This window comes from Scyliorhinus canicula, chromosome 4, assembly GCF_902713615.1.
Source record: "Scyliorhinus canicula chromosome 4, sScyCan1.1, whole genome shotgun sequence".
In the NCBI taxonomy this organism is placed as follows: Eukaryota; Metazoa; Chordata; class Chondrichthyes; order Carcharhiniformes; family Scyliorhinidae; genus Scyliorhinus; species Scyliorhinus canicula.
In genome coordinates this window covers 213,168,864-213,183,574 of record NC_052149.1, presented here as the reverse complement: position 1 = coordinate 213,183,574, position 14,711 = coordinate 213,168,864, and the positions used below count along the sequence as shown (strand labels likewise).

At 47.3% G+C, this 14,711-nt stretch overlaps 1 protein-coding gene across 4 annotated transcripts in view; it reads right to left on the bottom strand.

Annotated features, from left to right (window-relative positions):
• sgcd (sarcoglycan, delta (dystrophin-associated glycoprotein)) overlaps positions 1-14,711 on the bottom strand; it is a 668,036-nt gene that overhangs the window by 476,399 nt on the left and 176,926 nt on the right. The window contains exon 2 of one of the 4 annotated variants that reach the window (XM_038796038.1): positions 9,001-9,167. The exons of the other annotated variants lie outside the window; for them this stretch is intronic. The gene's annotated coding sequence lies outside the window, so the exon portion shown is untranslated. The remainder of the gene's footprint in view (positions 1-9,000; positions 9,168-14,711) is intronic. 4 annotated transcript variants of the gene reach the window in all.

The following is a 14,711-nucleotide window of genomic DNA, read 5'->3' as shown; positions in this document are numbered from 1 at the left end:
TTCTATTATCCCAAAAATAGATTTTCAAGACTGTCAACCTGTAAGTATTTATGGTTGTTATCACGGAAGATTTGCACAAGCTTGAATTTTTAAAAATAAATGATGGGGTTGTGCACACTGCTAACAAGCCTAGAAATTACTGTCCAACTCCACTTACCACTTTAAAAAAAATATATTTTATATCAAACAAAACAGAACATTCCACAAACATATAAAATCCACTCAAATGTATTAGTTTGTCATTTTTGTTTTTATAAACTAACTAATTATAACCCCAAAGGAAACCCCCCAGTCCGTCCCAACCCTCCCCCACCTGCCTCTTCCCCCCTTACTTGCTGGAAACAAACGGAAATCTATAGACAGCGATGAACGGCTTCCACCTTTAGTGAAAACCTTCTCCCAACCCCCTGAGGGCATGTTTGATTTTTTTTTCTAGTTGCAGGAACTCTGCCAGAGCCCCGGGTGGCACCGTTATCATCCAGTCAATTAGGATTTGCTGCCGGCCAATCAGGGAGGCGAAGGCCAAGACATCGGCCCCTTTCCCGTCTCGAAACTTTGACGAATTCGAAACCCCAAAAATTGCCTCCAATGGGCACGACTCCAGCCTCACTGCCATGATCACCGACATGATCTCAAAGACCCAAGGGTGCCAGATTTTAGACATGGGACCTTTATTACATTAATTATATTAATAACTTGGACAAGGGAAGTAAATGCATTAATGCCAAGTTTGGATGACACAAAAATAGGTGCAAAGGCAACTGGCAAAATTGACAAAAAGAGTCGACAGAGGGATATAGACAGGTTAAAGAGCAAAACGTGGCAGATGGAATATGTTGTCTGATAACATGAAGTTATGCACTTTGGTAAGAAAAATAAGGGCGCTAAATATTATTTAAATGGAGAAAGCTGCAAAAGAGAGGGAACTGGAGTTCATGTGTCTATATCTCAAAAAATTAGCATGCAAGTTCAGCAGGTAATAGTGGAGGCAACTGGAATGTTGGCCTTTATTTCAAAGGTATAGAGTGTAAAAATAAGGAAGTCCTGCTAAAACTATACAAAGCGATTAGACCGTTCTTGGAGCACAATAACCAATTTTCATCCCCCTTATCTTAGGAAAGATACACTGGCATTGGAGACAGTCCCGAGAATGTTCACTAGGCTGACTCCAGGGATGGAGGGAGTCTCTTATGAGGAGAGCTTAAAGTTGGACCTGTGCTCATTGGAATTTAGAAGGATGATAGGTGACTTTATTGATATATAGGATTCTCATGGGGCTTGATAGGGTTGAGGCTGAGAGGATGTTTCCTCTTGTGGGAGAGATCAGGACCATAGGGCATGGTCTTGGTTAAGAGACCACCCATTTAAGACAGAGATGAGGAAGACTTTCTTCTCACAGAGGGTAGTGAATCTGTGGAATTCTTTACTGCAGAGGGCCATGGACGTTGGGTCGTTGGTATGTTCAAGGCTGAGAGAGACAGATTTCTAATCAGTAAGAGAATCAAGGGCTATGGGTACAGGGATACCGGGTAAGGGGATGAAGGCCAGGTGAGCCAACCAGCTTTTATTACAACTGAGTGAACATTCTAAATAACCAAGGCAGGATTTGTAACCGGCCTCCCGCGATAGTGGAGGTGGTTAGGTCTGACTCCATTCCACCCCTGCCTTCCCAACACAAAAATGCAGCAGGCAGGGTATTTTTAGACCCATGCTGCATGGGAACTTGTCCCTCCTGGCTCCTCCATGCCTATGCCCTCGCCCAGTCAGTCGCCGTTGGCCTCCTGCCTGGTTCTCCTGTCTCTTATTTTTTATATCTCTGGGGGTTCTGATAGGAGGTTTGTCTGCTTGCACATCCGTATTGGGCATGGTCAACTAGATGGTGATATCCACCATGGGGGCTCATGGATCCTCACTGGCAGGCATTGGGGTCTGGCACATAAGCAAGGCCAGTAACTCTCAATTACAGGGACAAATTAAGAGACACTGCCCTTAACAAAATCAAAATTGACTTTGACATTTTGCTAATGTTTCTGCCCGGTTTCAAACCGGGGACTTTTGCATATAAAGCAAAAGCGATTATCACTACACCACAGTAACAATATTTTCTTGACTTTGAGACTGTGGGCAGCTAACAATGTTCAGGGTTAACTACTGATGGCCAATTAGTTTTACGTGCATGAGTCTCTGAAATGTTAGCGGGCATGCTTCAGGGAGAGACAGAGCTTACAGGCACCCACCTTACTCAGGTTGCATCATTCAAAATTGCATTGCTGTCATGCCTCTACATTTAAGACTCCTGGAAAGCAACTTCAGAGCTCATGCCACACCTCCTCTCCCCCCCCCCCCCCCCCCCCCCCCCCAATCACCCCACCCACCCCCATCCTCCCTTCCCCCGGCTGGGCACTGCGTTGCCTTCTCTTTCGGACTCTCATCCACCCAGCCCATTAGGCCCACCTCCTTGATGCTCATCACACTCCACCCCCCACCCCATGGGGCCTGCAGGCACCCCACACCACCATGCCACAGACATCAGGCTAAAAGAGCCCTCTGAGAACTTTTAAACACAGGCAGTAGACTTTAGGGCCACGCACACCAACTACAACCTCCATCCGAGTAACCCTACAGCTCCTCCCCACAGAGCCTTCTCCCTGCCTCCGGAGCTGAGCAGTGGGCTCTGTCCCCCTTGGACTCCCTGGTGCTAGGTGAATACAGTGGTACTCACCTCCTTCCTGCCTCTCAGAGGTCATAGCGTCTGGTTCCAGTTTTTATAAAGCAGTAGTAATTTGCCCCTGCATGGCAGCATGCCTGGTGGGCGGGAAGATTCAATGAGGGCTGAGGATGCTACGTTAAACACTCCAAGTATGTTAAAAGGGATTCAAATTCATGCAAATCAGGTTCAGACTCTTCCTGGGCATCAACCTGATCATGTCTTCAGAGAGGGCTGGGGAGAATCGCGTTCTGAAATCTGCGCCCGTGATAAACCGGCAGGATAAATTGCACCCAATATCTTTTATTTCCGCAGTTTATGATCTGCTGATATAGATGTATAGCTTTGAACTGTGCACTACCATTTTATTTAGTGTACAGTGGCCTAACAGGCCTCTTGCACTCCTGTACGTTTAATAGATGATGTACAGAATTAATTTCCATTAAATGTACAATGCAAATTTGTGCAGAAGTAAAATTGTACTGTAATTAGACAAAGGAGCAATATTGAAATTAAGGAAATGACTGATATCCTAATTAGAGAAATGTGTGATGGTACAATTACAGAACCCTATGCCTTTATAATTATAAGACTATGTGGCATTGTAATTAATGAAATGGGTGGTTCTGCAATTATAGAAGTTATAAATGGAGCTGCAGAACAATTCGTACGTAACAGTAATCTTTCATCAAATGATTATTTTCTGTTCTAAATCTCTTTGGCCACATTAGAGTACTGTTTATATCCTGAACCGCTAACTGTTGGTAAGTTTCCTTTGCAGCATGAAGCTTCCAAGACAGAACTTTAGGCAAACTATAATATTTAGCAAAGGGAAAAAGTAAAAGAAAAACACTTTATGCAAAACTTAATTGAGAGAGCAGAGAGGCAAATCTATCCACTATGTATTTGGGTCATCTGTCACATGTTGAAATAATGGGCGGGATTCTCCAATCCTGGGGCTAAGTGTTGACACCGTCGTAAACGGCGGAGCATTTTACAATGTCGTCATCTGGCCCCAGGATCAGCGATCCTGCACTGCACAGGGGGCCAGCACGGCACTGGAGAGCCTCGCGCTGCTCCAGCTGTCGATACGGGCGTCAGGACAGGTGCCGCGGGTCCGCGCATGCACGCCACGGCCGGCACAAGTTCTCGCATGCACGTCTCGGCCGGCGCGGGTTCGCGCATGCGCGTGGGTTACCGTCTCCGTACCGGCCCCGACGCAACATGGCGGCGACCTACAGGGGCCCGGCATGGAGGAACATAGGCCCCCACCAGATAAGCCCGCCCACCAATCAGTAAGCTCCGATTGTGGGCCAGGCCACCGTGGAGGCCCCCGCCCCCCCGGAGTCAGATCTCCCCTCCCCCCGACCAGGCCACCACCTGCAGCATGAATGCCAAGGTCCGTCCGGGTAGGACCACATGAGAACGACACCCGGCGGGACTCGGCCTAATTCGGCGGGCACTCGGCCCATCGTACGGGGAGAATCGCCAGGGGGGGTGGGGGCCGCATTGAGCCGCCCCTGACTGGCGGCAATGGCGTCGATACTCCAGTCGCAGGAGAATCGGCAGCCGGCGTCGGAGCGAGGTCGTGTGATTCGCGCGGCCCCGACGGTTCTCCGACTCGGACCGGGGTCGGAGAATCCTGCCCAATGGGTTTGGAATGAGCCTCGACTGATTTTCCCATTAAATCCCTGGCCAATCTCCTTTATTCCCTGCTGAAAAGGTGGATGGTGAGTTAGTTGATTCTGAGACCAGGGCCCTGAACCTCAAAAGAGGTAACTATGATGGTTTGAAACATGAGCTGGCTATGATGGACTGGGAAACATTACTGAAAGTAAGGACAACGAACAGGCAATGGCAGGGATTTGAGGAACGAATTGGTCAACTCCAAAAGTTGTTTATTGCTATTTGGCGCAAGCGTAGAAAGGGAACTGTGGCCAAACCATGGCTTATAAGGGAAATTGGAGATAGTGTTAGATTCAAAGAGGCAGACAAATTAGCAAGAAAAAGTAATAGACCTGAGCATTGGAAACAGTTTAAAATTCAGCAAAAGCAAATCAGGGGATTGATTAAGAAGGGGAAAATACAATTTGAAAGTAAACTAGTGGGAACTTAAAAACTGACTGTAAAAGTTTCTATAGGTATGTAAAAAAGAAAGATTGATACAAACTAATGTAGGCACCTTACAATCAGAATTGGAGGAATTCATAACAGGGAACAAAGAAATAGCTAAATAGCTGCCTTGTAAAGCAGACCAAGGCCAGCAGCGCGGGTTCAATTCCCGTACCAGCCTCCCCGAACAGGTGCCGGAATGTGGCGACTCGGAGCTTTTCACAGTAAGCATTTGAAGCCTACTTGTGACAATAAGCAATTTTCATTTTTTCAAATGGCTGATGGGGGAAGGCAGGATCAGGGTATTGAACTTGATGATCAGCCATGATCATAATGAATAGTGGAGCAGGCTCGAAGGGCCAAATGGCCTCCTCCTGCTTCTATTTCCTTTGTATGGTTCTATGTGTGACACCCCCATCCAGAGCTTGTCATTATGGATATAAAAACGTAAGAAAAAGGTAAGAGAAGCTGACCATTCAGCCCCTCGGGTCTGCTCCGCCATTAATAATATCATGACTGAATCTGATTGTAGCCTTCGCTTCACTTATCTGCCTGGTTCCCCCACACCGCAGTCCACCCCCTCACCTCCATCTCGGCCCCGCCACAACCACCACCACTCCCCCATAACCCTCGACCCCTTTGTCAATCAAACATTTCTCTACCTCAGCCTTGAATATACTCAATGATCCAGCCTCAATTGTTAACAGGGAACAGAATTCCTGACACTAGGAACACACTGAGAGAAGAGTTCCTCCTGTCTCCATTTTATTTGGAAGATCGCTCAATTTGACACCTCTCCGAGATTCTCCAAAGAGGAAAACATGAGGCAGGATTCTCCCATCTGAAAGCAGAGTGTTGATGCCGTTGTAAAAACTGGGGAGTTTAATGACGGTGTCATCGGACTGCTACGTGTAGCGATCCTCTGCCCTACAGGAGGCCGGCATGGCACTGGAGCGATCCACGCCGCTCCAGCTGCCGATACCGGCATCAAGTGAGCGCACCAGGTCTGCACATGTGCGCTGCAACCGGCGTGCATGCGCGGTAGTCTCCTTCTCCGTGCCGGCTCCGACGCAATATGGCATGAGGCTACAGGGGCCGGTGCGGAGCAAAAGACGCCCCCACCATGAGAGGCCGGCCCACCAATCAGTAGGCCCCGATCGCAGGCCAGGCCACGGTGGAGGCCCTCCCCAGAGTCGGACCCCCCCCCCCCCCCCCCCCCCCCCCACCCAACAGGTCACCCCAGACAGGATGGATGCCGAGGTCCCGTCGGGTAAGACCGGATGTGAACAGCACCGGCAGCACTGGGGTTTCTTTGGGTGGCCACTCGGCCCATCCCGGGCGGAGAATCGCCGTGGGGGCCGCATAGAGTGACTCCCGACCGGCGCCGCATGGACCGCACCGGCGGCAATGGCGCCAATTCTCCAGTGACCAGAGAATCGGCGGACCGGCATTGGGGCGGCGAAGCGCGAATCGCACCCGGCCCGGCGATTCTCCAACCCGACGTGGGCTGAGAGAATCCCGCCCAGGCTCTCAGCGTCTAGGGCTGGATTCATGTAGGGCTGGATTTTCCTTCCTGCCGCGCCAGATTTCTGGTTCATCACGCCAGTGGGATTCTCCTTTTCGCCGGCTAGTCGATGGGGTTTCCCATTGTGGGGCAGCCCCACGCCGTCGGGAAACCCCTGGGCTGCCGGCAAAACGGTGCATCCCAATGGTAGAGAATCCACCCCCTAGCTTTTCAAGTCCACTCATATTCTTATGTTTCAAGAAGATCACAACTAACTCTTCGAAACTCCAACGAGTTTAGCCCAACCTGCTCAACCTTTCCTCATAAGCCAAACCTCCCATCCCAGGAATTAACCCATGCACCTTCTCTGAACTGTGTCCAATGTAAGTATATCCTGTTGCTCGTTCTGGTGAGTGTGCTTTACACTTAATTGGCTCTGTTTTATTCCTTAGCTCTAGAGTCGCCAGGTATCTTTATGATACCGCCACAAGGTTCAAGTTCAAGTTCAGATCAATGACTCAATGCACCAGTTAGTAAGGTTCAATCAAACACATTTATTATTACACGGTAAATCGATACTCATGCAACTAATACTAATGGACTAAACTATTCCTACCACTATAAGCCAATACTTATCTTTAATAAGGGAACACACTGGATCAGGGAACAATGGCCTCTTGTTCTGTCCTGAAACTGCAGGCTTCCCAGTTGGTACAGGCTAAGAGGTCAGGAGTGTCTACTCTCGTAGCGTGCGTTGGTTGACACTTACTTGTCGATGTAGCTGTTGGCCAGGCCTCTCCTTCTCACGTTCAAGTTCTTAGAGAGCTGCTGCAAAGGTGTTCTGTTGGGAGGGCCGGCTAAGAGAGCAGAGGGCTTGCTGAGAGCGAGGAGGGCTGGCTAAGAGAGCGGAGGGCTGGCTAAGAGCGAGGAGGGCTGGCTAAGAGAGAGAACTGCTGTTGGGATCTCTGTCTTATACTGTTTTGGGTTTCGCGCCCATCTGGGCGGACCCTCTATCAATTTGCAATCGATTGGGTCTCTTCCCAATCGATTGATTTGAATTTCCCCAATAACGGAGCTGTTCCTCGATCACTGGGCTGTTCTTTCTACCTTGTTTGTGTCCTTTTGTTTCAGACTCCACTGGCACCGGGATATCTGACCTGCTATAGAATGTTTCAATCTCTTCTAATTGTTGTGTCCATTGTACCTGGGAATCACCGGGAATCGCTCAATTAATATGCGCAGCTTGTTAGTTTCTATGCTGTCTGATTTCTTCACAGACAGAATCCACAGAGAGGTTCTGCAACCTGCTTGGGACAGGCTTTAGGGACATGCTTGCCTTTTCCTGCCCCTCACTGGCACTTGTATGTTCAAGTTTATTTTTTGAATGCAAAATTACATTAATGTAACACTCAATAACCTATGCACTTGCCAAGTGGGAAAGAAAACTTTAGATTTGGAAACAGTAAAGGCACACGATTCTCACCAGTAATTTTCTGCATTTGCTTCAAGAAATGAGCAGGACTGAACTAATAGAATGAACTTGCAAGTCAACAATGCTTGGCATCATGAATGATTGAAATGTGTTTACAGTGTGTTCAAACCTTCCTTATCGAAATTGATACAACAGTCAAATACAGTAGCATATTTGTGTGCAAGGTAAAATTAGTCGGAGTACTTTGACAATGAAAAGCAGCCATCATTATCGTTGCTGTGTTGGATCACATGCAAACTGCAAGCTCTGCTCACATTTCTTTACATTGTAATTATAAGTCAAAATCAATATTGATGATGCTCACTCCAGCTTCTATGAAGTGCATTGAAGAAGAACTCCTTTATACCTGATGGCCTAAATTCGGAATCATGTGTTACTTCAATCTTCAGTAACTATGTATTCCAGCCATTACAACGGTCCATAAATGAAGCCATTTGGCTCGTTTATTCTGCTTTGTATAAAATCCAATGCTGTGGCATTATCCCATTTATTTATGAGAACTGTACTGGAAATATCACAGCATTTTGTCTGAGAAATTCTCCTGCCTCAATACAAATGGTTATTATAATGACCACTCCATTTGGTGGGCACCCATTGATCTGCTGCCCCGTGCCCACCCCACCCTATCACTCATCATTAGCCCTTCCTGAGCAAAAAGGAACTTCATTATGAAATGCCATTGCATAATTCAGGACTTAAAATTGAGGCAAGTTCACAGGGATATCAATCAGTTAACTGGCTATCCATAACAATTGAATCTTATTCTTCTTAATTACATGCAACATAAACAAGCTGCATGACTCAGATCTTACACTGTGGTGGTTGCCAACTTTAGTGTCAGACAATAATGCCATCCTTTAAGACAGCGATAGATTGGTGCTTGATTAATGAGGGGGTCGGGGTTACGGAGAGATGGCAGGAGAATGGGGATGAGAAACATGTCAGCAATGATCGAATGATGGAGCAGACTCGATGGGCCGAATGGCCTAATTCTGCTCCTCTTTCTTCTGCTCTTATGGTTGTAGTGTAAGGGGTTGATTCTAACTGTGTGATTATGTTGATGAATGTATATATCATCACGGGAACTGATGCAATGTCACATGATCTTGGCCCCTCTTGTAGAACATTGCGGTAGAAAGTTGACACAGTGAGAGACGTTCCAATAAAAATTAATGTTTTCCTTACCTCAGCAGACCAACAGTATTATATGATGGCATCGAGTGAAAGAACAAGCATGGGAAAGTCTTTAACATTGCCAGAAAGCTTCAAGCAGGTCACAAGTCTCAACCAAGCAGAAGCATGGCTGAATTGGCACTGAAGATTTGCCGGATATTGCACCGCATCAGGCCTTTCTGTGAAGGAGAGTAGTGAGCTGGTCAGTACACTATTATATCTGATGGGTGGCAATGCAGACAATATCCTAGTCAGGCAAGGGATTATGAATAAAAAGCTATGCACAATGAAGTAAGGAAAGCACTTGATGCCTACTTCAATCTGAAAAAGAATAACACTATCCAGTGCACTAAACTTAATAAGCATACCAACAACAAGGGGAAGTATTGATGCATTATCAGCGATCTGTATAGACTTGCAGAGGACAGTGAATATGGCAACTTAAAAGATGAACTAATCAGGGCCAGAATTGTTGTTGGCTTCTTGGATTAAGTACTGTCTGACCACTTGCAGTCAAGAGATGATTTGAGCTTAACAAAGGCAATTCAACTGAGGAGATCAGCTGAGGTCTGGAAGCAGAAATTGATAGACTATTTGGGGTGACAGGGAGAACTGTGTCCCAAAAATGACTGACTCAGTGGAGTATGCTAAATTTAAAGGCAGGGAGATAGTTGTTAAAAAACAGGGGAGGCAGAAAGAGCATCCATCAACCGTCTCAGCGAACTGTAATCGGTGCAACAGGAAAAGTTAACAGGTGTGAAAATTGTGCTGTCAGAGAGGCCAAATGCTACTTTTGTAGAAAGAAAGGTTATTTCCAGGCTATGTGCTTCAACAAGAAGCCTGTCGAGAATAAGCAAAAAGAGAAGCCTTTAAAAGGTCCAAGATCTATTAAGTAGAAGATACTAATGTTGTTGAGATCCCTTTCATTGGAGAGATCCAGGAACCAAATGGAAGCTACTGGCGTACTGGTATCCTAGCAGAGAGAAACCTACCATGTTTTAAATTAGACACAGGGGCAGAAGTTTCAGTTCTTTCTGATGCTGAACTGTAGCTGTACAAAACCTCTCTTCAACCTTTATGCAAATATGGAATTCAAGGTCATAGGACAACTGGATGCAACTCTTCCATAAAGAGAGGGAAAAAATACTCAACTCTTATATGTGATACTGTTCGCTGCTGAGTCGGAAAGTGTGCACTAACTGACATCTGCTTTGCAGAGTAGAAGAACTGGATCAGCCTAAAAATGTCAGAGCTGAATTTCAGTGTACCCACATCACCCTTTGGCCTGAAATGAAGGTTTCACATCCACTTGTGCTAAATGTAAAGAAGGAAATTCACTCAATGTTGAAACTTGGGGCCCGATCCAATGGCCACGCTGTGCCAGAAAAGCAGCTTGCCGTGGTGCAGTGGGGTCGATAAAAGCTGGGAAACCCTGCTCCCAGGATCTAACTGGCTCGCAATGTCTCAAGATCCAATACGATCTCGCGAGACGTTGCGATGTAAATCCCGCCCATTGTGGCCAATCTGCATATTCGAGCGAGACAGCTAGCCTCACTCTAATGTGCAGATTTTTGAGGTACCTGAGGCATTGGGATTCATCCCCTTCACCTCAGCGAACTCAGGTGAGCGATGTTCAGCACTGGTCCCCACAAACATGGACCAGACGGAATGGCACTCATAGGGGTCTCCCAGGGGATCGAAGACCCCCTGCTGCATGCCATTTGGGAAGAGTGGTGGCCTGGCACTGCTGGTGCTATCTGGGCACCCTGGCAGTAACACCAGAGTGTCAGCCTGGCACTGACCAGGTGGTACTGCCAGCTGGCATGGTTTCTCCCAAGCTGCCATTTTTTGCACGCGCTTGATTGGGCTGGGGTGCCCTTCGTGGGTGCTGCAGGTGGGGGATGGGGACTCCCAATCGTGCATTCGGGTTATGGGGGTAGAGTCAGGAATCGTTTCAGGGCCTTGGAGATCGGGATGCCATTTTCTGCTACAATGGGAAGTTCCAACGAGCTGAGCTCCCCACCGTACAAAACAGGGCTATGTGCGGCCTTGGCTGCATGTTCCCTGTTCAGGCCCCTTACACAACGCGAGTTGCGTCAAATAGCCCATGTGTTTCTCGGCACTGCAAGCACCCGGAAACACGCAGCTAAACACGCTCACTATGGGACTAAAAGATCTGTCCCGATTTGTGTTGATCTTACACAGCTGAATGAATGATACAGAAGTATGAAATGATGGGGAAAGAAGCATTAACTGCTAAATGGGCTTGTAAAAAGTATCAGGTACTGGACGGGATTCTCCGCTATCTGGCAGGGTGGGCCGTACCGGCGCCGGGCCACCCGGAAGTTGCGGAATCCTCCGCACCTTCAGGGGCTAGGCAGGCGCTGGCGGGGTTGGCGCTGCACCAGCTGGCATGGAAGTGCTTGGCGCTGGGCCAACCGGCGGCGAAGGGCCTCCGCCGGCTGGCGCAAGTTGGCACATGTGCGGGAGCGCCAGCGTGTGTTGGCGTCATCCCAGCGCATGTAAAGGGGGGTTCTTCTCCGCGCCGGTCGTGGCGGAGGTTGACAGCAGCCGGCGTGGAGGGGAAGAGTGCCCCCATGGCACATGCCCGTCCACTGATCGGTGGGCCCCGATCACAGGTCAGGCCACCGTGGGGGCACCCCCCGGGGCCAGATCCCCCCGCGCCTCCCGGAGGACTCTGCAGGCCGCCCGCAGAGCCAGTTACCGCCGGTACTGACCTGGTTTGATTTACGTTGGCGAGGCCGGCCGAAAACGGAAGGCCACTCGGCCCATCACGGGGCGGAGAATCGCCTGGGGGGGCCACTGCAAACTGCCCCCGAACTGCGTGACGTAATTCCCGCCCCCGCCGGAAAAGCGGCGGCCAGAGAATTCGGCAGCCAGCGTTGGAGCGGCGGGGTGGGATTCACCCCCCCGCCAATACTCCGACCCAACGGGGGGGTCGGAGAATCCTGCCCTATGTTCTTGGTATCCAATTCAAGATAGCAAGTGAAACTCTTTAAGTTCTGAAGATTTAGCAAAAATGTGTGCATGAGCATAAAACAATTCAGACTGGGAATAATGAGGTTTGATGCAAAGACAGGGTATGTTCCAGGAAAAAAATAGATGCTTTGTCCCATATCCCAGTGGCAAGACCTGAACAAGGTGATGTTCCCCTTATTGAAGAGATAGAAAAATTTGCATTGATAACAACCACAGCTCTACCAGCAACAACTCAGTGACTAAATTAAATCAGAGATGCTCAGAAATGTGATGAAGAACGTGCTCCGAACAGAGAGGTCTGCGTTAAAGGATGGCCAGTATACATGCCATATAATCCCATTTTCAGACAATACTACGAACAGAGAGGGCACCTCCAATGTAGTTGATGATTTACTCATCTATGGTAATAGAGTGGTCATTCCACGGGTTCTAAGCCTTAACATACTGCAACAATTGCATTAAGGCTATTTGGGCATTCATTTCGAGCCAGAGCAAAGTTGTTCGAAGAGATAATATCAAACTGTTTTACTTGTGCCATTCATCATCAGGAGACAAGAAAAATACTGATGTCATCTTCCTTATGGTAATGTTTTGAGATGGACCATTTTGAACAGAGGTAAAATATTCTTGATCATAAAAGATTACTACTCAAGGCGAATAGGAGTCAAGCAACTGCACGATCACACTCCTGAAACATTGTTTGTGTTGTTGAAGGGGATTTTTACAACAATGCAACCTCAGACCTGATCATTACAGACAACCAATCACAATTTGCCAATGAGTACTATAAAGAGTTTGCAGCATAATATGGGTTGGCTCATAGTCCCAGTTCAGCAAGATAGCCTCAAAACGGTCAAGCTGAAAGAGAGATACAGACAGTGAAAGAATTGTTAAAGAAAAATGCTGACATCCAACTTGCATTTCTGAACTATCATTCAACTGCACTCCAAAATAGTTTAGCATCACGTCAACTCCTAATGGGAAGGCAACTGTGAACTCAACTCCCTACTCTCTCACACATACTCACACCATGTGTACAAGCTGATGACTTGAACAAGGTGAGGGAGAAAGTGGATAAGTATTGTTCCAACCAGATGTGGAACTATGAACTGTGATAAATGATAAAAGCAAACAGCCTGCCAACCCACGGTAGGGGGAGCTAGTTTGGATGTGAGAACAAGCTCGCTGTGGACAAGTGGTTGAACAGGCAAACCATCCACAATCCCAAATTATCCAAACAGATAATGGCAGAACAGACATGCACTAGTTTCCACACAGAAGCAACTTTCTAAACAATCGAGACAGTCACCTACCACATCTAGCAGACTAGAGATGCTGAATTCACCTAACAATCCAGATGACAACTCGACTGGAGAAGCTGATTCATCTTTTAATTCCTTCTGCTGTCCAGCAGTATCTGAGAGATCAAAGGTTTCAAATCCCCACTTTCCTCCAAAGAAGCTGAGGACCCATTCAGGCAGACTAGTGAAATTGGCCAGTGGCTGTCCCTCTGAAAATGAAATTGAAGCCAGATGCTGAGGGCGGGGGGGGGGGGGGGGGGTAATGTAGTACAAGGGGCTAATTCTAAATGTGTGGTTTGCTAATAAGATAGTCTACACCATCACAGGAAATGATGCAATTTAACATTGTATTGCTCTGTCTTGTCAAACCTCATGGTAAGATGTGGGCACAGTAAGGGGTGTTCCAATAAAAATTAACATTTTTCTTACCTCAGCAGAATATCAGCACAATAAGACAAAGAATATTACAATGGTCGGGTCTCCTTTCTCAAGTCACACACCATCCTGACTTGGAAATATATCACCATTTCTTCATCATTCTGGACTCCTTGCCTAACGGCACTGTCGCTTTACACACATCGCATGGACTCCAACAATTCAAGATGACTCCGTACTGGTTTTTTTCATAGAATTTACGGTGCAGAAGGAGGCCATTTGGCCCATCGGGTCTGCACCGTCCCTTGGAAAGAGCACCCTACCCAAGCTCACACCTCCACCCTATCCCCGTTACCCCAGCCAACCTTTCTTTTTGGACATTAAGGGTGATTTAGCATGGCCAATCCACCTAACCTGCACATCTTTGGACTGTGGGAGGAAACGGAGCACCCGGAGGAAACCCACGCACACACGGGGAGAACCTGCAGACTCCATACAGACAGTGACCCAAGCCAGGAATCGAACCTGGGACCCTGGAGCTGTGAAACAACCGTGTCAACCACTGTGCTACCGTGTTGCCTTTTCAAGGGCAATTACTGATGGACATCCCATGAGTAACTTTAAAAATTATAGTTATGGTCACCCTGACAGATAAGCTTGTTGATGAACTGATCAATCTGATTCCAGACACATACTACCTACATTAAATAGTGGGTGCGATCTATGATAATCAAATTCCAGTCATTTATGATGATTTAAAAAAATGAAATGTGAAGGATTTTAAATGTATTTTGAAACATTATAGAGATTGACCATCCTGGATGTTTCAAAATCATTAGGAATGTTACATTTTCAAATTGAATAAAGTGGCTGCTAGACGTTCCTCGGTGACATATATTTCAAATACCCTTGAACATTCCCTGTAGATGAAGGATGCACCTTACATCCAATTGCACTGCCTGAAGAGTAAGAGAGCAGATGGAGAAAGATGACCTGGGCTTCTTTATGGGAGAATAAAACTTAATTAACTCTGACAATACGAGGCAG